The 25,326-nt window shown below is 41.4% G+C and overlaps 1 protein-coding gene and 1 pseudogene across 1 annotated transcript in view; one reads left to right on the forward strand and one right to left on the reverse strand.

The window, feature by feature from the left end:
* Nucleotides 1-15,435, reverse strand: part of LOC133097027 (small ribosomal subunit protein uS5-like) — an 85,073-nt pseudogene extending 69,638 nt beyond the window's left edge.
* Nucleotides 1-25,326, forward strand: part of CREB5 (cAMP responsive element binding protein 5) — a 321,691-nt gene that overhangs the window by 164,447 nt on the left and 131,918 nt on the right. The gene's annotated exons all lie outside the window — the stretch shown is intronic.

The raw sequence follows: 25,326 nt of genomic DNA on the forward strand, positions 1-25,326 counted from the left end.
AGAAGTCACTCTCATTTATTTGCACCTAATAATTTCTTCCTTTGCTGTAAGAAAAGCAATATTCTGAGTTAAAATCAGTTGATTTTGACAGCAGCATGATGTATAAATGATCTGAACTCTGGATTCAAAGTCTAAAATGGGGAATACCAGTGTGCCAACCAGGCTCATTGGGATTTGCACCACAAAAAGGCTGTCAGTACAAGCTCCTCGTCTTCTCTCCTGGACGAGGGGCCCAGGGAGTGAACAGACAGGAGAGACCTAAGAAAGTACATCTCTGCTCTGTCAGCACTTTCACTTGTCCTGGGGTTTAAAGAGGGAGGTTATTACCATTTTATTCCAGGACACTTTATTTGTAATGCATTCCTCCTTGATTATACCAAACCAGTTTTTGTACATTGTACATTTGCATATAAGAAGATTTTAACTCCTCTTTTAGTATCCTTTTTTGAAAAATATTGCAAGATAGCCAACTCATGGGACAACCCATGAGACTATGTAGAGGAAAGAAAAGTAGAGGAAAAGGCACTTTTCTAGAGAATTTCAAATCATGGGATGCATGGGATATGTTTCCAGGCATAATGATCCCAAACACACATAATCCCTTCTGAAAACACGCCTGTCCCATCTGTAAGGCACCAACCTTATCACCCGCATCTGCCATCCTGACAAAGGGTCTTAAGGGTATGGTGGATGTGGCTGTATAAAAGAAATTTCATTCCATGTACTGGAGAAGTAGGTGACCAATTCAAAGTTCCAAGGAGAGGTCTCTGGACAATTGGTTTCCAAATATAACCTTTCAGATCAGGAGGAATTCAGGACTAAGCCCGAGTCTGCTTTGACAGCTCTCTCTTGTGGCATGAGAGCTAAGTTGATCCTCAGTCCCCTTGGTCTCTGCAATTCTACTCCTCATCACCGCCCCCACCCCCAGCCCCACCCCTTGGCTACACTTTAAAAAATTGCTCCAAAGCTCTCTATTGCAGTCGTTGTGTCTCCTTTGTGAAGTAGTGGAACCAATCAGCTATCCTAAGCCAGCTGCTTAGATATATGCTGACATGGCTCATTAGAGTGCAGTCATAAACTCATTCATAGAAATATTCTGAAGGATGTTTTTATTGCTTTATTGTGTGTGTAAATCTCTTTGTTTACACACAGAGAACACTGATTGTACAAATGATGAACTGCTGGTTCCATTTCTCATCTGCTCACTGAGCAGGCACATTATGGTCTATCTTAGGTTACTCTTGCGTAAACAATGTTAGTGACCATGAGCATCGTTAACTCCACACCTTTGTCCTCCTTAATACAGAGCATGCAATATGAATAAAAGCACTGATAAGGGTGGAGCATGGCTTGCACACCAGGGATAATTATGGCTACAGACAAATGATAGGATGAGTTTTTAATTGCTTTTTGGAGCCATTTCTCCTGTGCATGCCCCAGACTTTTATTTTCCAATGAATAGGGTAGAATGTCCAAAGTCAAGGAGTGAAAATTCATTTCATGACCAACTCTATGGTTGCCTGAACCCAGAAAGAAACAGAATTTGGGTCAAAACCATCCCTCCTCTATACCTCTGCCCATGAACGGATTGGAGTGTTTGTTTTGTTTTAAATGCTTCTTTTGTTAGATTGACTCTCATTTGGGGTGTCACACAAGCTAGAGATGCTTCACATTGGTGGTGGAGGCAAGAGTCTCTGTTCTGTGCAAACAGCAATTATCTTCACTGCAAGAGAAGTCAGTCCTTGCAGCTGCACTCGGAGCTCAGGCATCCTTGAATAAAGCACATCTGCACTCACGCATAGAGAAACGTGAGAGACGCTATCGTATAGACAGCTCGCTGAGGTCTGGCCAAGTGGCCCACCAGCAGTTCCTGGCGTTCCCTGGAGGACACAGCCTGGCTTTCTCAGACTCCGAGCTGATTAAAGCAAGGGGTGATAGGAAGGCCATGCTGAGTTTCTAGTTTGGGGAGGGGGCTAAGAAAAGGGCTGACAGCTGCTGCACAACTGGAGACAAACATGGGTAGAGATAGCAGCCTCCTGTCATAAGAGAAAAACAGCAGAAAGATATGCTCTAGGCTATTTGCCATGAATGAGTGCTTCCTCAATAGTCCCTCGATTGGCCAGGTCTCTCTCACCTTTAAGTCTCACTATGTACTAAATACGCATAAATAGACACTAAGTATGATATATACGTCATAATTTATAATAAGTCTTCAGGTGGAGAGATCTCCAAAATGAGACTGAGCGTTTTATTTGGTTCTCTGCCTCAGGACGCTGCCTTCTTGGCTCATTCCGTTCACAAATGTGCAAGAGAGTCTGTTTTAAACAACCTACTCAGTAAGTGTGCCAGGCGGATGGGATTTTTCCTGTTTATTAGGCACCCGTGAGGAAAGCCTTTGCAGGCGATTATTTAATATCTGGAAAGTCCCTCAGCAGCTGGAATCGGTTCCTGTGGCACTTTAGAAGATGGAAATGGTGTTCAGAGTTAAATGCCTGATAGGATGTCAGATATTTTAAGCAAAGGAGGGCAACCCAGGCTCCAAAAGAGGCAACAAGGCACTTTTTTTTCACTAGAGAGGAAGTTTAAGGTATCAGCTGCACACTCTTCCTAAACCCATTTCAGCAGTTTTTTATTCTTTCAGTAGGCCGTGACACTATCCTGTAGCCAGATATGCCTTGCGTACAAAGAGCCCAAAGCCTTTGACCAACATTTTATTATTAATCCTCATGGTATCCTTTGGCAGAAGGAACTGGAAACGAAGTTATACACATCATTTTGTGACAACACATTTTACAATTATTTTTAGCTGTTAAGCTGCTTCCTAATTTACACACGCAAGAAAATCTATTTCAGTACGGATTGGATTAAATCACGCTAAATTTCAGTATGATTTGGTATCTCTAATAAGTGAAGAGTTTAAAAAACAAAAATGGAATACAAATACAGTGGTTCAAGATGGCAAACCAAGTGCATATACCTACCTCTCCTTGAAATAAGAAAAAAAAGAAATATACATATAGTTTTATATATATATATATATATATATATATATATATATATATATATATATATATACTATAATAATACTGCAAAAAGACAGAGGGTACCATTATTGGATCAGAAAATTTGAGGATTTTCTAGAAGATATGATCAGAACAGAGGGAAAAATGTCACATTGTCCTCTTCAGTGCTATATTCTCTGTCTGAATGCCTTTCAACACCCATTCACCTAGTATCAACTGAGCTTTTGCTATAGGCTGAACTTAGTTGGAGGGGTGGAGTTGAGGTGTGGAAGATGAAAACATGACCCTTTCTTCAAGGATCTTATCGACTCCTGCTTCTGGTATTGTTCTCCCTGGCTTCCAAACCCCAGTTCAGATGTTGTTGCCTCCTCAGTAGAGCCTTCTTTAAATGCTTCATTTCCTCAACCCCCATTCCCAGTGGTCTTTCTCCTGACACATCGTACTGTGCTCCCATAGCATTTATTGCATCATACTTGTTTATGACTTAAATATATCACTTTTGCTAGATGCTTAATGTTTCTTAAATTAATATACTGAATGGGAATAAAGATTTTCCTCTAAATATTCTCTCTTTTCCCCACCACTCTCCCCCTAACTTCCATGGAACCCAGTCTCCATGTCATTAGAAACTGCTTCTCCCCCTATCTGCATGAAAGAAAAGTTTTCTCAACTCCTTATCTGGCTGTTTGCATATCTGTCAGCATAAATTACTTGCTAGGTTTAGAGAGACTAAACTTCATAAATAAAACTCCCTGTCTTTATTGAAACAGTCACAGAATTCATTAAAGCTCTGGTACTTTCTGAATTTTACTTCTCTCTTAAGTAAGCCACAGTTGATTGATTTTTTTCAAGTTCATTCTGATTCTTCTGGCTTTAAGGCACACTCATTCACCTGTCCTTATCGGGGGCAGGGGGGGATCCTGCTTGGGTCACTACCCTTCTCTTGCATTTGCAGAAAGTTTGAGAACCAATTACATTATTTTTAAGGGGAGGATAATGAGGATTTAATACGAAAGTTGCAGAGAAATGTAAAATTTATAAATGACCACTGCTTTTCCTGTCATAACAGGCAAACATGCCAGCTGTGAAGGAAACTGACCTGCTGTACTTGGGCAGAAACATCATGTCACAGGGAAACACAGTTCTTTGTTTGGATCCATTTCCTATGAGTGCATTTCACATTAGGTCTGTGCATGCCAACCCCCGGGACAACATGGTGATGAGTTAGTGAACCCCTTAGTGAACAGCAGGAAAATAAGCTGCTCTTTCAGCTGGCTGCACAGTCCTCCTGATCACCTAGAGAACATAGTCACATCATGATGAGGAAACTAAAGGAAGCAAGCAGAAGAAAAGTCTGGTCGTTCCTCTGATGGTCTAGGGAGTTAAAAAGGCTGCCTTATGGCTCTGATCGGCCACTAACCTTGATTAAAAAGGTGAGAAGAAAACCCAAGATGATATTCCAGGGGCTTGGACTTTTATGAAACAGAGACCCCCTGAGTACCTACAAAGCTCCAGTGGTGGGTGACTTCACCATTGTGGCTTCATCGCAGCTCAGGATTTTACACCACCACCGAGAGGCGTTCCAAACACGATGTGGGTAAGCGCACTCTTGTGCTGGCCTCGGCAGGAAATGGTGGTTAAACTTGGCCCGCTAAAACCTGCACAGCGCAGGGTTGTTGATTTTTGCTCCCCACAGCAAGTCTTTGGGGGCCAAACCATAAAGCTGACTTGTCATCTCTCTCTGAAGTTTGATATAAGCACTTGCCCCCTCCACACACATATATACATGCAACACACACACACACACACACACACACACACACGCCCCAGCCCTGATGAGCTGACCCATGAATATGCTGTGAGATGTGTGAGGAAGCTTCTCCAGAGCCTTCAGCCCTGGACAAGCTCTGTCTCTGTTTCTCTCAAGGAGGATAATGAAGGGATGAGAGAGTCTTTGGTTTATGAGTTAACAATTGTCTGCCCATTTGGTTTCAGTATCAGGTTTACTAGTTAATACTCATTGCTATGGAGGAAGATATATGTGAGGGCATCAGTATAGTTGAAAGATCACAGTTTCCTCTGTTAGTAAAATCCACTTCTTATGTGTGTCAATATGTGGATAGGATATCACCTGGAGGAATATCTCCCCCCTGCTGTGTGAAGCCTCAAGGAGTCCCTAAGGCAAGATGGAACCATAAATCTCTGGTTTAAGATTCCATAGTTATATTTTCCGGTTGGAACAATCTCTGGTTTCTAGACCAAGGTATCAGAGACTGAAAGCCTGTTCTCATATGGTGATTTGATTTCTCTCCCCATATATTTCTGGTGTTTATTTTTCTTCTAGGAATTTAATGATTCTCATCTTCCCTATTTATGTATGTGTGTGTGCTCATTTTTTCTACCCTCCTCTCTCCTTTGCTCATAAGAAATGTGTTCTTTTTTTCCCCTTTTTTAAATTGAAGTATAGTTGATTTACAGTGTTGTGCTAATTTCTGCTGTACAGCAAAGTGACTCAGTTATACACATATATACATTCTTTTTTTATATTCTTTTCCACTGTAGTTTACCCCAGGAGATTGGATATAGTTCCCTGTGCTATACATTAGGACCTTGTTTTTATCCATTCTAATGTAATAGTTTGCGTCTACTAACCACAAACTCCCAGGCCATCCCTCTCCCTCCCCTCCTCCCCCTTGGAGAAATGTGTTCTTCTACACCTTGTCATGTATTCTTTCATGTGCTTTAGTACTCCTACTATTTTATCAAATGAGGGATTGATCATTACTCTTCCTTCCCAAGTGCAGGCTAAAACCTTTGGGGGGAAGGATGTTTACAGTGCCTCTCACAGTCCGCAGAAAAATTACCTGGAAGGCAATTACTCAGATTCCTAGGCCTCACCCTCAGAGATTCTGATGTGTGGGTCTGGACTGGGGCCCAGAATTTGCATTTCTAACAAGTTCCCGGGTGATGCTGCTGCTGCTGGTCCCAGGACCTCAATTAAGAGCTGTGCGGCCCTAGAAACCCATCCTACAGGACTTTTCTGCTTACTTAAGTTTCTAATATCTTTCCACTGGAGAGCTATCAGCCTTGTCATGAAAAACAAGCTGAACCAGTCATCTTGTTGATGGAGGTGGAATTAACATTCTTGTCTTCCAGCTATGTGTCAAATCAAGGAGCATTGAGCTAATTCAGCCCTTCAAGTACAATTTGATATTTCAGATTCCAAATCTTTTCCAGTTTCAATTCCTTATAGAACTTTAAAAATAGTTTTGTCTATGGAAAGAGAAAAATATTATAAGTCGCTTTTTTCTTTCCTCCCCACCTCCTCTTTTCCTCCCTCCCTCCCTCCCTCCCTTCCTTCCTTCCTTCCTTCCTTCCTTCCTTCCTTCCTTCCTCTGAAGTAAGGGTTTAAATAAATGATTTTTCCTATTTCATTCTTCTGATTCCTCTTGTGCCTGCCATTTTTCCATCGTTCTCCTTCCTGTGTTCCTAGGCAAAGAGTGGCAACTGAGTTGGAAAACACGAAGCCTGTATATTTAACATTTTCTCAAATGTGATAATTGGTGATTTTCCTGAGGCTTGCCACAGAGGCTATTTCAGCATGCAGTTTGTTTTTATATCCCAAAGATTCACCAAAAGGCATAAAAGATTAGAAACAGAACTCTTTTCGTCTACATTAATGTTTTTCCATAGCAAAATGGGCAGCTTTTTTCGGGTAGGGAGGTGGAGGTGATTAATAGTGGAAGAGCAAGAAGGAAAGAAGAGAGTTTTAGAAATAGTATATTCTCCCCAGAAGTCACAGAACATGTACAAATAATGAGAGTTCTGAAAGAAAGACAGACCTGGCTAAGTATGGTGTCAGGAAAGTCTGTGATCTCAAGCTATTAAATATTACCCAGCTCTTTCTGGCTGTCATAATTCAAAACCACAGTGACACTGCGGTAGCTGTAAGTGGTAATCTTGCTGTTGCCCAAAAGACTATGAAGAAGACAAAAGCTAGGAAAGATCAGAGAGCATATTGGGTTGAGATAAGGAGGTTACCTCATTTTTCTATGGAAGCTTCATGAAATACCCCGTTTGACCTCTGCTCTGGGATAATTAATTTCAGTGATGCGAAATAGGGGAGGAGTGAAAGGTATGGGTTGGGGGTTGGGGGGTGGAAGAGAACGGGAGCCAATGCTCAACATTTCCGGGATCTCCTGTAGCCCATCTGAAAGGACCGGGCAGGGTTGCGTTAAACCTGATTGGAAAACTCTGCTTAATACATTGAAGAAACAGCTTGCAGAAACATCTACCTTCCTTCCTTCCTTCCTCCCCCAAACAGTAATGAGTCCAAATTGCTAATAAAACATAAAAACTCAAAGATGTTGTGCATGGGCCATTTTTCTGAGCTGGTTATTTTTATTTTTTGGTTAGTTTTTAATGTTAGTTTTCCCACAGCTGTGAGCATGCTGTAACTATCAACTTACCAAATGCCCCAGTTTAAATGAAACTTGAAAGAATGTATTTAGGAACTTTATAAAGAAGGTAGAGGGAAAAAGCAGACAAGCAAGCGCTATCAATTTTTTTTCTTTGGATAAGAAAGAGGAATTTGGGAAGGATATGGTGGGGGGATGGCTTGAACCGATAAAGTCTCAGCAAACAGTGGTTGAAAGAAAAGATAGATTTATTCCTCTCCTTGCGAAGCCAGTATTCAAAGATTGCATTCAACCTGAATGGAGAGCAAGACAGAGGTATGTGATAGAATTTCATGCACGTTACTGTGGACATGATCTAACTTCTGAGGTTAACTTACCCAAGTAGAATTAAGAGGCAAGTCTAAAGCACAAGGAAGAACAAAGAATGTTTCTTACAGCTTAAACATATACAAAATCCCAAGTAAAGGACATTCCACCCAGGATGGATCAAATGGTCTGAACTGTCTAAGGAAATGTACTTTGTGCTCTCTTTTTCCATTTCCACCTCTCAAAAAATAGTAAACATTCTTATTTGGAAATGTGTGAACACTGTTACAAGGGGCAGTTCGCCAAAAGTTTAGGTCATAAACAAGAAACGAGTGTGATGAAGATTAGGCGTGCACTTTAGACCCAGAATTAGAAGTTGAGCTCCATCATTCTGTGGCTCAGCAGCATCATTCCAGCTGCAAAACACCTTAGGGATATTTAGTGTTCTGTGCCCACCCTTTCTAAACGTATATGACTCAATATCCCCAATGAGTAATGTGGCTGGCAGCCATACCACCTTCAGCTAAGCTCTCGTAAACTGAACAGGGCTAGGCTAGGTCGGTGTTCTTATGGGAGACCTCCAAAGAAACCCTGGAGACCTCCAAAGAAACCCTGTCAGCGATGATTCAGTGGGTAGTTCCCTGCCTTGAGTCAGTCCCAAATCACTTTCCTTTCCTGGCATTAACAGGTCCTTTACATATGCAGGTGCAGCTTTTTCGAGAATCGGTCCAAAGCCTCTTTTTTTGCTTTAAAACATTTTTTTTGTAATTTAAAGTGAAAGGCAGTGTGGGAGTGGCCCAGAGAAAGGGAGGAGGAAAAGGAAGGGAGCGGCAGAAGGTTGAGAGAAGTGATCCATCGCAGGCCAGATCCCATTTCAAGAAACTCACAAGGATGCCCCTAATTATTTGACTGTATACTGGGGCCTGGTTGCCATCAATTTTGCTTAGATCGAGTGGGTCACCAGCAGCAAGATTTGGCGATCTCCTTTGATGTGGAGAGTGAAACAAGAATTGATGCTCTTGGGATCTTGTAGAAAGTTCTGACTTGCCCCTAAAAGATCCATTCTAGACAAACCCAGATGATTTGCACAGCCCCAACTAAAAGTTCTCAGATGTATGCTGTCACTGGGTGGACCTGATCAGTCCCAGGGTGACCACTGCAATGCCAGCCAGAGCCATCAAGGATACTAGTCCTTAGTGTGTGTGCTTGTAAGCACTTTCCCTGCCCTTCTAGTTGCTTGAAACTACCATCAAGCTTCGTTATTGGCAGTTAAAATACTACTGTGTTCCTGTCTAGAAGCTGCTGTTTTGAGGATGTTTAAATTCTTAAAGATATAGAATGTTTTGACCTTTTTGGAGTATAAAGCACTTGTTAATATGTAAGAGGAACTGTGGCAATATTTCCTTTCTTCAATGAAATATGCTTAGGCTGCTTCTATCCACATTAAACCAAGGATATGAATAAATCTGCCTAAATATTTTCTTTGGGATAGGAATCATTTTCTAAGTAAATCCCATTGGATGATATAAAAAATAATAAAGAAAGAAAAGAAAAAAGATGAAAGTTAAAAAAAAACCTTCTCAGTGCTACATAAGAGAAGAATTTGTTCTGTTTATTTGTAAACTTGCAAAATATTTCTAAGTTTGCAAATAAAATAAACAATTTTCTATACAGTTGTTTTTGAAGTCACATCCAGCCTGTCTCCCTAAGATGACAAAGCCCAGGAAACAAAAACAAATATCTGTTCAATGGAGTTGAAATTAGTCCATGTTTATACTTTTATTTGAAGGATGTGTTAGACTTTTAAAAAGCTACAAGTGGTAAATATTCAATTATTATTAATAGATTTTTCTAAGCTTTTACTTTGCCTTTAAAAAGAAGAAGTTACAGTGAATAAGATAATTAAAGGTTCAAAAACTGCACGTCTGCCTTTTAGTCACATTTAAGTTAATTATATGTCTTCTTGCATAATTTCCCCAGCCTTGAATATTGCATAGTCATATAAAAAAGTCAAACTTTTTCATAAAATGCTCTACAGTCAGGTTATACCATATTTTAATCTTTATTAAACTCTATTTGTTTCAGAATTCATTGTGAGGGTATGTAAAGAAAATTCATGATGTTTCCCTTCCTAGGTCTAATGTGTGATCTCACTTTATACTGTTCAGTTTTTATTAAATTTCTTTGCTAACTTAATGCTAAAAGATATATAAGAAAACTAATAAAAAGCATATCACATCTTCTCATTTGCAGAAAAAAAATCAACATTCTGCATTCCAATATGAGGGGTCACGTCATACATTCCTTTCCATTTTCTGGGTTTTGAAAACATCTCTGGATATGTCAAACTTTATTTATTTTTTAGTAATCATGTTTATTATATATTGTTACTATACAAAATTCTATTGTAATTATGCAAATCTGAATGTAGAATTATAGAGGTATGAAACAACTGCTATAGTCAGTGATACTTATATGTTTTCCCCTAAAGCATGGCTACAAAAGAAAAAAATTACTTATTACAATCTTTAATATCATAAGGAAAGGACTAAATGCAAAAATTGGAACAAAAACGTTTACAAAGAGTTAGGTTTTCCTCTAAACAGAGTTTGGGTGAAAACAGGCTTTATTCCAGTTAGAGTAATGGAATGTAGGAAATAACTTGCTCTTTTTATATTATTTTTATGATATGATTTCAGTCTATATTGGAACCACATTCTATTGGTATGCCTCAAGCATTCGAAGGCATTGGGTTTTACCAGTGGGTGAGCGTGTGAAGTTTTTTTCCCAAATTCACAGCAATACTTACATCCACGGACTCCTGTTACCTCCCTCTTCCAGGGGTCAGGGTCTCCTTTCTTACTGACCTCAGCTGCCCAGGCCTTGCCCTTCCACCCTGCTCTGCTCTGATGTCCCATTTGGTGGGACTCTTCCCAGTGTGTAGCACAAGAAATGCACCAATTCCACCCACCAGAGATCCTTAGGCCAGAAAGAACACGTCTGACTTGAGGCACCAGGAATGCTTTCTTGAAGTAGAAAGCACGTGATTTGAGCCTTAAAGAAGGGATAGAACCATGAGTCCTGGAAGATGTTTCAAGTAGAAGGAACAGTGTGAGCAAAGTTGTGGATGTAGGAAAGATCAGGAGAGACTGTGTTGAGAGAAAGCAAACATGTCCAGTTTGGCTCTAACCAAACCTTATAGAATATATGCTGGTGAATAGTGGCAGATGATTCTAAAAATATAGGATGCAACCAAATAACTGAAGAACAGTTTACTTCAATTAACAATTGAAAGCTTGTTTTTGAGCAAGGAAATAAAATTATGAAAGCCCCATTATGATGGCATCCTGGAAAAGAAGAAAAATTAGTGAAAAAAGTGATGAAGTCTGTAGTTAATAGTATCAAACCAGTGTTAGTTTCTTAGTTTTGATAAATGTGTCAGGGTTAAATAAGATGTGACTATTAGGGAAAGCTCCATGAAGAATGTACGGAAAGGCTCTGTATTATCTTTGTGACGCTTCTGAAAATTGGAAATTATTTCAAAATAAAAAGAAACAACAATAAAACACTATGGGACTTTATCTCCAACACAGGACCCTCACATCTGGGCCATCAGGGGACGGTTTTGTTGTGGCTCCTAGAACAGAAGTAAAGCATTTGTTATTTTGCTGTAAGCTCTGGAAGTCTGTTTCCTGTGTCAAGAATCTTTGTTTCTGTAATTTCACCTGCTCCTGGGGTCTGCTTCTTCCTGTGCCTGCCATAAGGATGTACCTCTCAGCTGGAAGCCAAGGGCGGCTCTGGGGACTCAGGCATCAGATCACCATGGACTCCCAGGTCCCGGGGGCTTCTTTTCTTGCTTTCTGTACCAGTTGTCCTGCCATCCCCTTCCCTTGATGTCACTCTGAATATTCTTGCTGCATGTGATAGAAAGTAAAACGTTTTTAAGACCAGTTAGCACAGAATTTGAAAAAGGCTTATTTGAGTTCACTGCCTTTTAATAGGTGATTTTAAGTGTACCTCTCCATTAAGACCATGTACCTGAGTTTGGGATTCTAGGGGCTACCGTGTTTCTGTCATTGGAAATATTTTTATAGTCATTAATGCAGATTAAGAGAAGCTGACCGTTTATCCAAACATAATATAAACATATTTCATCCACGAATACTTGTATCCAGAGTAGCTTATATGAGGTAATTGTCCAAAGTTTGTTTTTAATTCTGCCTATTTCCCATGTGCCATCTCAAAAGCATGAGAGGACAGATCAATACAAGTCAAGACAACAGAAGTTTGCTAATATAGAAACATACAGGTGTGTGCATATTTATATGGTGTGCATGTATGTTTTCCATCAGTCTATAGCAGCCTGCTTTGTTGATGAAGTTGTAATTACATTTCCTACAACAATCTCTTATCCCAAAGTGTGTACTAGATTGCTTGAGTTATTTACTGACATTTATTGCAAAATGAATACAGACACTTCCTATTTAGAAATATGTTTCCTGCTTTCCATGATCTCTTCTCAAAAAACTGAGGCTGTCTTACAATTAGCTTTAGCATAAGCATAGTTTGGGTACCTTAGATGTCGCTAGCTTCAACTAGAAGAGAGCAATCCTAATTTTGCAGATTGTCAGGAGACAAGCAAGAGACTTTTGGTCTTCTTCCCTGTCTCCAATACTTCTTCTTAAATTCTGGTAACACTTGGGTTACTCAGTTGCCAGTCTACATGTGAGGGTTCAAACCAGATAATGAAGCCAAGAAAGAAGAATTGAGCCTTTCAGTTCTTCTTTGTTTTGTTTAACAGTGGCCCCAAAGGAAAAGCAACAAGGTGTGGTGGATTAGAGTGGGACTACATCAATCAAGTGCCTGGGTTTGGGACTTGACTCTGCCACGTGCCAGCTGTGTGATCTTGGGCAAGTTACTTAACCTCTCTGAACTTTTGTTTCTTCATCTGTAAAAGAGGGATGAGAATTGAAGCAAGGTTTGCGTTTATTTAGTGAGAAATTGCAGATTAGCTTTTAGCACATTGCTTGGCATGTAGTAAGGATTTACTGATAAGTTTTTATGTTTATGATCATTATTATTACACTTCCCTATTCTTTTCTACCTCCGAAGTTCAACCATGTACCTCATGCCACTGAAGTGTACATTTAAAAAAGGTTAAAATGGTAAATTTTATGTTATGTCTGTTTTACCACAATTAAAATTAAAAAAACATAAGGAATGGGAAAAAACAAGAGTTCCGACCACCCCAGCTAACCAAATACAAAAATCACTTTTCAAAATTAAAAAACACACATCCAGGAGGCCAGACAAGTTATATTATGGAATTATATTACGAAAAATTAATAGTTTTCCAGAAAAATTATATTATGGAAAAAACACCGCACTTAGAGGGCGGAAGACCTGGGATCTAGTTAGTAACTGTGCTCTTGGTCTAGTCCTTACACCTTTCCGACCTCAGCTTTCTCCTTGGGAAAAGCTCTAGGATGATTAAATGAGGTAACAATTGCTTTGTAACATATAAATTGGCATGATTGTGGCCAGAGTCCCTATTGCTTTTCATCCACTTCTAAGAACAGAGCCAGGATGTTGTACAGAACTGCAGGAAAAGTGTCCTGTTCATAATGCATTTATTTGGTTACAAAAACATCAGGGCATTTAATAATGCGCTATGAAATAGGCCCTGACAAATTCTGATTGACAGAGACTGTCCGTCTTGACTCAGTTAAGGGGAAATGCCCTGGGCCCCAGCTGTTGAATCAGTGGGCCATTTCCAGTGCCCCTCGGCTGACATCTTGTTCAGAGCACAGCCTCCCCTCGCAAGAGCCCAAAGCCAAGAACGAATTAAGGAAGATCACCCAATGAGACTGTCTCTCCACAGCACAGAGATACCAGGCCTCTCGCCCAGGGTGTAGTAGAAAGAGCTCTGAAATAGGCACAGGGGCCTGGGGTGATTTTGAGCTAATGACCCTTTTCTCACCTGCAAAATGAGGAAAGTTGGTCTTTAGAATCTTCATGGTCTAACACCTTATGAGGTTGTGTTAACAATACTTTGAAAATTTTAGGATATTTTCCTGCTTTTCTCCCACATTTAAACATTGCAGCACTTAGACTCACAGTTACCTTGGCTTCCTGCACCGCAATACCCACCCACCCCCATCCTTCCCCTCCATTGCCCTTTCTAAGTCAATATAGGCCATCTGCAGAGGAGGGACAGATTTATTTAAACCCAATGCCACTACTGTTTAGGAAAATTTGGATTTACCTGGAACAACACAAGGATTTTCATAAAAACATCCACAATTTAACTTCCCAATTTTAAGATGTATTATTTGGTTTTTGAAATTTGGGGTGGTAAATTTCTCAAGTCTCTCCATTTTTTAAAAAATCCAGGGCCTCCAGGTCTAATAGAATGAATAGTATCACACATTCCAAAGGGCCTCCCCATTTTAAAACGTGTCCCAGGATATTTGTTTTCTTTAGAAAACATCTGCTGGAAAGCAGCCTCTTACAACCTGTTGGGCAGCCCACATTCCCAAACCACCCTGGGACCATCTCCAAGTGAGAAATGTCTTAGAGGTTTTAAAATCACATACAGTAAAGTTTGTTGTTTAAAAACATGTTTTAGGATTTTCTTTTTAATCTTATTCCCTAGCTTTTGAGACCAAAGAAGTTCCCCATCTAAAGCTCATGGATAATTTCAATTTTATCATTTCTGCTAAATCTCAAAAATGGTAATGGGTAAAGCAGAAGCCTCTGTTGACAGGAAGTTTATCTCTTGCTAATAAAAACTACACATATTTATCTGAGTGTTAGAGCCATGTTTTAACTCATTCAAGAACAGTGAATTGTAAAGGGGAAAGTACCCAGGCAGAGGGTATCTAAAAGCTTTGGCCCCATGTAGAATTTTTTTAAAGCTCCTTATCTTTTGTTGCTGGCAAATAAAATCTTCAAATTCTCTGCATTACAGTAATTTCTTTCTTGATGTTTACAAGCCTGGGGAGAAGGGGTAGAGTGCTTGCAGGAAGGTGATAGGGCAAAGGAAGCTGATTCCCTCAGTCAGCTGACTCTGTTGCCTTTTCATCTTTTCCTAGGCAGAGCACAGCTACAGGAGGGACTGGATAGATGATTCTCAGTAAATTTGTACTCCTTGGTCATCTGAAGTGACTATTGTACTTATACTGACTTCAGGACTCTCCCCTGCCTCCTTCCTGGATTTTTCTCCTACCTCACTAACTGATCCTCCTCTGCCTTCCTCTTTCTGTAAGAGCAGCCTGCATGACTCAGTTCTGAGACTTACCCAGTCTGTGGTTTTCAAGATAATCCATTGGAATTGATGCCCAATGGATGTCTTCAGCCCTAACTGCCCTGCTGAGCTCAGATGTTCCTACTCCTCTGCCTTCCTGATTTTTCCATCTGTATGTCACTAGACATCTCAGATTTAACTTGTCCAGAGCAAAAGTCTCCCCCCTCCCCAAGTCATCTGCAATACCAGTCTTCTTCATCAAGGTCAAGGTCAATAGCAACAGCATTTACCCACTTGATCGGGTCAAAAATGTGGCGTCCTCCTTGCCTCCTCTTCCTTGCTCCTGTGGCCACTCAGGTGCTGCTGGCTTCACCTCGGTCTCTCCTGGCTCTGCGGTCTTCTCACCCACATTTTCTGCTACCAGCCTAGTGCAAGTCCCCATCGCCACTCCTCCAGACTATTGCGAAATCTCTCAACCGTTCCCCAAACGTGAATTCTTACCCTCTGACGGTCCATTTTCCATACAGCAATTAATGCAACTTCTTAAAAATACAAATTAGATTACGGCAGTCCCTTCTGTAGACTTACCACTGGCTTCTCTCTGCCTTAAAATAAAATAGAAACTTTTTGCTGTGGTCTGCAAGACCCCTACCTACCTCTCCCAGGTTCTCTCTTTCCCCTCTCCTTCTCTTTCCCTGGTGGCCTTCTTTCTTTCCCTGCAGGGAACACATACAGTCCTTTCCCGTCTTAGCACATCAATCCAGTTTGTTCTGTCTGCACACTTTCTCTCCCATATCTATACCTACACCTCTGTGTGTCCTTATTTGATTCTCAGGTAAAATGTCATCTCTTTGGAGCAGACTTCCCTGAACACTTTATCTGAAAGACTTCACCACACCCAGTATCCCATCTCATCACCAGGTTTTATTTACTTTGTAGGAGTTCTCACTATCTGTAATTATTTATTTGTTTGTTTACTAGTTTATCGTCTCTTTCCATCCATTAGAATGCTGTCTCCCTGAAGTCTGAGACCTTGTTGGTTTTGCTTTCTGCTGTTTCTCTGAAACCTAGAACCTAAGACTCAGCAGCATCCTTCTACCGATACGCTTCCCTCCCATTTTCTGTACTGGTGCCTCCAATACCATCGTAAGACCTTATGGCTTTGCATTTCCTTGAGTTCTCAGTATATACTATGCCACAGATTTGCCTTTATCAGCTAAAATCTTTTGTGAGATGACTTGAAACCAGTTAAGAACAAAAGGGCATCAAGAAATGTAGACAGAGATATTGAAAGAGGAGACGAGAGAGAAACAAAAGGATCTCAATTTTGCTGAGGTTTGGCTAGGCCAAGAGATATCAGGTAACACCAAATAGCCTTTGTTAAAATAACAGAAACTTTTGACAAATTAAAATGAAGCTGCCCCAGACTGAGTTATGGGGCCTTCCAGGCTCAAAACCATCTAACCTTGCAAAATTGTGCTACCCTATGCAACCTTGCATCGAGGATACTGTTTCAGTTTGAAATAAGGTGCACATGCGCTCTCACACACAAAGGCATCTCAGATTTGAGACAAGGAAGACTCTGGGTTGGACTATGAGAAATCAACAAGAAGGATTTTTTTTCACCAAATGGAAAGCGCAGTTTGCTGGCAATTATAGAGTATTCATTTCTGAAAGTATCCAGAACTTTAAAGAAGATGGCTACTCCCAAACTATTTCATTCAAAGATTAGAGTCATTAATAACGATCAATATCTCTTCATTCCCCAAATCTTGGAAGCCTTCCTCTTTTGTCAACAGGAAGCTCCTCTGAGTAAATGGATGTAAAAAGGTTCAACAAGTGTCAGAATGAAAGGGGCAGGATGGCCCCTGACTAGAAGGGTAGTAAGTGACCAAAGAAATGCTAGAGAGACCTCTTTACTTTTGGCATAGCCATCATTATTTTTGATATTCACTGCCCTTTATCTCTTAGAGCATTGCTACCTCTGTTGCAGCATTATTTCCCAGACATTTGGCACCTCCCAAGGTCTTTCCTTTTGTCTGTCCCCTGCTCGGGTATGTGGTGTCTATTTCAATAGCTGTTTCAATGGTGCTGTGACCATATTAATATGACAGAGAGTTGGTCCAAAAGAAATTACAAGGACCATCATTGTAATTCAGACACTTAATTCCCACTTAGCAGTAGATGCAGCCCTTGATGACTCACAGGTCATAATCCTCATTCCCCTTTATCGGTCACTCTTGTTTTTGGGTCTGTGGATGGACTGGCACTTTATGAGGTTAAAAATAAAAGACTTCTGAAAAACTTTGATAAGATCCTTTGGAGAAAGAAAAGAACCCCAGAGAAGGGGACCCTGTGCAGAAATCTGTAGCATTCTGTTGTATACTGAACCAGGACCACTGTTGGATGTTCAATTAAAGTTCTAGAAGATAACCAAGTTATGCCAAAGTTGTGATGGGCTGGCACCATGCAATACACTCCTCAGTTACCACTAATATTTCCTTCCCCTCCCTAAGGTACCCTCCCTGTGATTGTCATTAGGAGACTGGGAATATTGCAAAGTAAACATCTGGACGCATTGATAGTAAACATAGGAGAGAAATGCCTTGCTACACCAGCCACAGGTCAGGAAACCCTAATCTTATCGGGGGTCCTGGAGACCATAATTCCATAGACTGTTTAGATGGCGTTATGTTACTGTGAACACATATGTTTTGTTTCCATCCTTTTTAGGCATCCTGTTTTGGGAAAGCTGGTTTTTAAAGACTTGATCATTTTAGGGCAGATTATTCTGCTTTTTACCTTAAAAAAAAAAAGGTGAAAGAAAATCACAGCTCCTTTAGAGCCTGAACAGCAGGGAAAATACACAGGTATTTCTATTTGTTTTCTTTTATTTATTTAGTTTATTTGCTTGGACTATTTCAGGGACCAAGGATGACCACATAGAATTCAGTCTTCTTCAAGTGTGGTCTATGGATCAGTAGCATCAAAATCTGGGGAGTTTTGCTTAAAAATACATATACTTAGCCCCCACCTTGGCTGTTGGAATCTTTGAGGCAGCACCTGGGAATCTGCATTTTAATCTGGTCTCAGATACACCAAATCTGAAAACCACTGAACTAGAAAAACACCCCGGTCTGCTGGTTGGTTATAGTGCCTGGCTGGGGGTTAGCCTTCAAAGCATTGAGATTCATCTGTGCATGCCTGCTTTTCTTTCCCTGTAAAGGGGCATAGCTTGAAGTTTAATACAAAGAGAGCATGCTTTTTTCTTGGGGATTTTTAACCTGGGGTCCATGGTTAAAAGGAGGGTTCCCAGTTTTTATGAGATTCTCAAGGACGATCGTTGCTTCAGAAAAGCATGTTCCAACACCAACTTAAAAGCATCCTTTCCAGTTTGGGTGGGAACATTGGGAACTGAGATTGGCCCAGATGGTGCTTGAATCTCTCATTCTTCCCTATTTCTATTAATGGTAGAGGAATTCTAAAGCTTATGGAGAATGAGAAATTTAGGATCTTTTACCTCCAAACCTAAAGACCCCTTGGACATCATAACATCTACTTTCTCTCTCAGAGGAATGGAGAGGACAAGACTAAGTTATTTATGCATCGTACAGTGCTACATGTCTAGAAAGACAGGAACACATAGCCATGCATATGAAAGTGTCACTGTGATTGTTGTCTTAAAGGTCTAGATCTGAATTTCAGCATAAGGCAGGATTAACTGCACCTTTCTATCTGGGATTTCTGGTGTAAATACAGACACCAGAGTCATGTACAAGCCTGAGAGGGAAAGTAGAATGTGGAAGTGGGTTTGGAAACCAAAATATTATGTCAGCAGTTTTCTCTTTCATTTATTCTCTCTTATCAAAACCAACTTTTTAACTCAGGGGCTCTGTTAATAAAAACATAGATAATTTCATTTGGAAGACCCAAGAGCTTCATGTTCGAGGTTAAAAAAAATTCCTCTCATCCCCTCCAGGGAAAAGTGTTGGAGGGCTCATTCTTCTCTCAGAACCCTCTGAATAAATCAGTGCTGGTGAACTTCTCTCCTCAGAGTAAGGGGAGGTCAGTTATTAAATACACACAGAACCTATAGCTGGAATCTCTGTGAAAAGAAAAACAACCACAAATACAATTTCCAAGTTTAAGCCTTCCTTTTTATTTCTAGGACCCTCAAAACCTCTTCAAATTCATTCTTACTTTTGCAATTTTTTTTTTCATTTTAAAATGTTTAACAATGAAAACAGCTAATAGAGTATACTTTCAGGGCTATTATCCAAACAAGTTAAGTCATCTTTTTCAGAAAGCCTTTTTGTGCAACTGCAAAGTATTTGGGGGGTCACTATTTACAAAGAAGACACCCAGTGTTTTAATTAAAATTATGCAAAGGGGTAGCATTCCAGATAGGAATTCTCAGCAAATGATGGTCAGGTTCCCATAGGCACATGTTTTCCTCCCCGTGAAATGAGGAGACCCAGCAAGAAAGAAGGAGCCTCGGAAACCAGCAGCGTGAGGGCTCTAGGAGAGCTGTAGGTATGAACTTTGCAGTGTTGGCTCAGGATGTGGGCCCTGATGAGATTTCAGGGTGTGAAGAGGAGGTGGTGAAGACCAGGTGAGGGGTATGAGGCAGGCAGCACCATCCCGTCACCTGAGAGAGGGGAACTCCATTTCTTACTTTTTGATGTTATGTCATAAAAAGTTTTTCTTTTTTCTCTGCCTCAACTTTGGAAATTCTCCTCCTTTGGAAAATCTCTCTGATCAAAATCATGAAGCTCGTAAGACACACATTTCCCATTCTGATGGCTGGGACCCAGACCACTGCTTGCTTCAGGACACACAGGTTAGCCCAGGTCACCCGGAACATCTGGGTTATGGAAGGTGTGAGTGCTCTGATACGAAATACTGAGGTGTCATGGTCACATCCCTGATTTTGGCATCAGACTACTTTAGGTCAAGTCTCAGCTCCACTGTGGCCTTCAGGCAAGTTACTAACTCCCCTGAGTCAGCTTCTTCATCCATAAAATGGGGATAATGAAAGTGCCTACTTCATGGTGTTACAGAAAAGATTAAAAGAATTAACGTCTGTGGGACACCTAACACGATGCACAGCACAAAATATGTGCTGAATAATTGTTGGCTAATGGTGACATATATATGTCCACATACACACATATATAGACACATACATATATATATAGTCAGCTATTGTATGTATATGTAAATATATGTGTATATATGTATGTTCATATATATGTATGTTTACATATGTGTGTGTGTATATATATGTGGCAATGAGACATACGATAGCTACAAAACAAGGAAAAATATCCATTTCTGCAAATTTTAACAGAGAGGATAGACAAGGCCATAATTTTGATGTTTCACACAAGCAACAATTATAGTGGGGAAAATAGAATGGCAAGCTAAAAGACATGGAATTGAGAAGAAGGAAAGACTGATGGAAGTGATGCTTCCGAGGAAAAGTCCAGTCCGTTGCAGGCATCACCCACTTCTTCCCAGCTGGCCGGGTAGACCCAGAGCCTCTCCTGATATCATTCTCCTAGTCCTGCTGGTGCTCATGGAGTACACAGAGAGCAGTAAGTCTTCACCACCCACGGCCTGGACCAAGGAGGCAAGTGGGGCACCCACTCTCAAGGTTGTGCAATTGCTGCCCTGCCCTTGAACGCCCCCAGGGGTGCATGCCTCCTGAAATTTTGCACCCTAGGCATCCCATTTGCTTCACCCTAGAGGAGGCCAGTCACCACGCTTTGTCTACAGGGACAATGGGACTTTGGTAGATAACCTCTCCTAACCAAGGTTATCTACTGAGCCTGCGGTAGAGGCCTCTTTCTCCCACGCCATCAGGCGCCCACCTCTCCTGAGCAGAGCAGGGTTGTTCCCCAGACGGTCCTGTTCAGCCGTGTCCTGGCTCCGCTCAAGACCAGAACATGAATTCAGTGCAGTCTGGCAACACCATTAGCCTCTGATCCTGTATATAATTCTACCCACAGATGTTTGCACCTCCTGTCCTCCGCCATTTTCATGGTGTTCTTCCTGTAGTCCTAACCTTGAGTTGTAGGAACTGCTGGTTAGAACAGACACCACACAAGCACTTTACAATATATGTAAATTAGACCCTCACGCTGTCTTAAACTTATACAGTGATGTATGTCAATTACTTCTCAGTAAAACAATAAAACAGGAAAAAAAGAAAAAAGAAAAAAAAAAAAAGAACTGACGCCACCATTCTTTAAGGATGAGTAAGTCTCAGTGGCAATTTCCCTTTCCTTAGAGTGCCCCGGCAACCATATGAGAAGCACCCCAACCAATAGGAGAATGCCAGTTCCTCTCACCTAGAGTTTCAATTCCCCTGGATGCTTTATATAAGAAATTGGTGGAAATAGTCTAATGTCAGCTGCTCTGATAATAAAAACCTCAGGGTGCTCATACTGGCATCGCTGCCATGTGGATTTTGGGAAAGGGAAGCAAGAGGAATCTAAGGCCCCCAGAGGAGAAATGACATAGTGCAGGGATGGACAAGGCCAACCAATACATTTTCTAGGATTTGTTATTATTATTATTATTATTCCAGGTATCCTAGAAGCTCCAGATATTAAGGAAGCCACAGAAGAGGTGTAAGAATGGAAAAGGGTAAAAGGACTTTTAGGAGGGAACATATTCAGGGAAGACTGAGCAGCCTGTGCTGCCATCACTCAGTTCAGTCACATTTCTTGAAGACCTACTGTATGTGAGTCAGGTGCTTGCTAAGTGCTAGGGGAACTGAGATGGATCAGCCCATTCTCTGCCCTGAAGAAGCTAACGACTCCCAAGGAAGACAGGCATGGAATGGGTACTTTCCATAAGTGGCTTATTGCTGCGGTAGAATCTGATCCAGGATGCCCCAGGAGCCCAGAGAAAGGGATACTCCTACCCCAGCCTGGTAGTCCAGCAAGGTGTTCATGGAAAAGGTAATTCCTGAACCGAGGAGTTTATTCATTCATTCACTCATTCATTTATCCAACAAATATTCATTGAGCGTCAACTGCTTTTCAGATACTGTGATGTGTTCGAGTGACACAACGACATTCACATTTTACAGATGGAGAAGTTAGGGGCAAAAATACACTGTGAGTAGGCAGAATTGATGATAATATTTTAGGGCTGATCGAAGGTCTCTCATAACCTCCCAATACCTACCCCCTAAGGCTTCCCGATGCCTCCATCATTAGAAATTCATTCCTTTGTCTATCACATTCAACATTGCCACTTCAGAATATCAAAAATAGGTTTGGACACAAGGAAGGCCAGCAAGTTGCCTGAGGGTACTTGGAGCCAGAGCTGGGATGTAGGAATTACAGTAGGTACAAGACAGAAGTAACCAGTGGCTGACCACTCTCTTGCTTTCTCCCTGGGAGTGCCAGGAGCTGACGCTAGCAGACCCAACCATCCAAACCAGCGAATGCTGCTTGCACACAGTTTAGGAAGCATGCTGCACAGGTTGACCTAGGCAGCCCCTCAGCCTCTGTCCACTGTGAAAACACGGGACACCCAAGTTGAAGGGAACGCTGAATGACACCATGTGGGTATGCAGTGGTCTGTGACCGGAAGGTTCACTGGAAGCAATTTGCAAAGGAGGCCTTAGAAAACCACCTGGATGGTTATTATAAATTAAAAAAGGAAGAGATGCCACTTTTTTTCTGAATAATTTTTAATACTAGGTTTATGGCTGGGTACATGTGATAGTCATTAGAGCTTATTTAACTCTGAAATTATCTGGCCCCCTCAAATTCCGCTGGGACTGTAGGAATCGTGGGTTAAATTTTAAAAACAATGTCTGAAAGAAGACGATATGCTTTTCCTTGAGGAAAATAAATTCAGACTTAAAAGAAAAAAAAAATCAGCTCTGTCTAGGAAGGATCGTTATCATTTCTTATATTTGCTGTGTGTTTCCGTAATGTGTTAGAGCTAAGAAATTCACCCAGGCACACAAAATTTACTTTAGTTGGCTATTGTGCCCTTCAGTCCTGCAGTCCAAGTTGTGCTTTTCTAGTGGGTTGTTTTGGAGATAGTCCAAATCCGTTCTGAACTCTGAGCTCAGATCTCAGAGGTTTTCACTTCTTCGGAGCCGAACATTTCATCAGGAGCTGCGAGTATGTGAGTTACACCGAACAGCTGCGCGGTACCCACCACCCTCTCCCCAAGGAGGACACGTTCTGAAAGGAGGGTGTCGTAAGCATTCCTGAGCAAGCCAGCTAATCTGGAGGCCTAGCCTGTTGGCCAGGGGCTACTTCTAAGAAGGCTCCCGCTGGAATTACAGCATCTTAAAACCCTGATTCTCAAAGCCCCCCTTCTTCAGAAGAGCAACTAGGACATGGAGGGGGCTAGCGGGGAGAGGCGATGGGAGGGCCAAATGGGTGAAAAAGGAAGCTCTTGAGTTGGAGGGGAATTTCCTTTTGGGAACAGGATATTCTCTATCATTAGCTGCTCACAGGAAGGGAAATAGGAAAGCAGGCTTTCTTTTCAGGTGGGGAGAAGCCCATCAGCCAGTGAGAATGCCTGATTTGGAATGGCGGGGGAAGGGGAGGGTACTTATGTTCGGAAGGCGAGTGCAAATGTAAATACTCAGACCCCTTTGAACTCTGAAATTGATTCTGACTCCGGCCAGCGCTCCAAAGAAGTTTTATTGGAGTGTCAGTGTGTCCTGCACATTGTTGGCCCAGTGGCATCATCATCTCATCATCATCGGGTACGGGGCCCTCGGAGTTTGGCTAGAAGCACTGAACCCATTGGTCACATCACCCCCTGATCAGAGGCACCCTCACTGCCTTGGAACCTTTGGCATCTTCCTCCTCCCGGCAGGAGCAAAGATGCTGGTGTGTCTCATGAGAGGTCTGTGCCTGGCTTCGGCCAAAACTGCCATCTCATTTGTTACTTTCCAAGGAAGGCAGAAGAAAGGTACCTTTATATAATCTTTACCCACAGCATAGGGTCCCTTTTACTTACTTCAGTGAAAAAAAAAGAAAAAACAAAAAGCACCATCTAGCAGCTTAACCCAGTCCCTGGGACAGGGTCTAAGAAAAATCCAGTAGAGAGCATTTTCTCCTTGTGGTTATAGGAAGATGTCAATTTGGAAACCGGCACCACATATCCATTTTGATATGTCTAAAATAATAACATTTAAATATGAAAAGTAAGGGAAGTTGTAGGGAGTGGAGAAGGAAAAGTGAAAATCCTCAGCTTTATATTAACCAACACGGTCGATGGCTCTTATAAAAAGGAGAAAGTCATTTATATAAAATCTTATCATCCTGCCTTGAAGTGGAAAGGCTGGCAGAAGCAATTGGAGATTTTGTTTTATTTATTCCCTGCATCAGAAGAAAAATCAATAGCTGCTTGGCGAGTCAGACGTAAGTGAGTTATACAGGCCACTGACATGGTGGACCAAACTTTATAACAACCACATTTGCCGCTGTCAGGCCACAGGCTTCAGTGGCGCCAGCTGTAATTACGGCTGATCACCTCTAATTCAGAGCTGCCTGCCTTGATAAAGGTGTCACTGGAGCAACTGTGGCATCAGCGTCAATTGGGGATTTCATGCTCCAGGGCAGACTGCTGGAGAAAGCTCTTCCCCACCCCAGCCTCCAGGGTCGGGAGACTGTCGGGCAAACCTTGCTTTTTAACTCTTCACTCTGAGTTTGGTGATAGTCCCTAAAGCTCTGATTGAAATTCCAAGGGACTCAGATGAACAGCCCTGTCCCCTGGCAGCAGATATCTTTAAGAAGCTAAGAGATTTCTCTGAAAGCAGAGCTTAGAAGTTGGGATCTTTTCTGCTTGGCCACATGAGAAGAGACCAACATTTGTATCACCTGGTCAACTCACTGATCACAAAAAGCGACGAGAGGCAATAGATAGACTCGGGCCAAAGCTATGATTATTTTTGAAAAAAAAATAAATTGCAACCCCATGCCTTTCTTCTGCTTTTGTGGCATTAAAAAAAAATTCTAGCGAACTTCCCATTTTTTAAAATTACTTTTTCTTTTCTTTCTGAAGGAGACATTAAGGGTGAGGGGACGAGAAAACGGAGAGAAGAAAGAGTTAAAAAGCTGTGCTAACAAAGCGGCCAAGTGTCTGGACGGTTCTAGGTAAAGTCCTGAGCAGGAGAGGTGTGAAGTGAGGGGTAGAATTGCGCAATTAAAAGGGCTTCACTGTCATTGGTGAAGGATAATGTTTGACTCCCCCGCACAACCACCCCAGGCTGTTTTTGCTCCCTCTGTAATTAAAAAAGAGACACACACACTGTTCTCCCCGTATCCTTTAAAACTCCCAGACGGCC

The sequence above is a fragment of the Eubalaena glacialis genome, chromosome 8 (assembly GCF_028564815.1).
Source record: "Eubalaena glacialis isolate mEubGla1 chromosome 8, mEubGla1.1.hap2.+ XY, whole genome shotgun sequence".
Classification (NCBI taxonomy): domain Eukaryota; kingdom Metazoa; phylum Chordata; class Mammalia; order Artiodactyla; family Balaenidae; genus Eubalaena; species Eubalaena glacialis.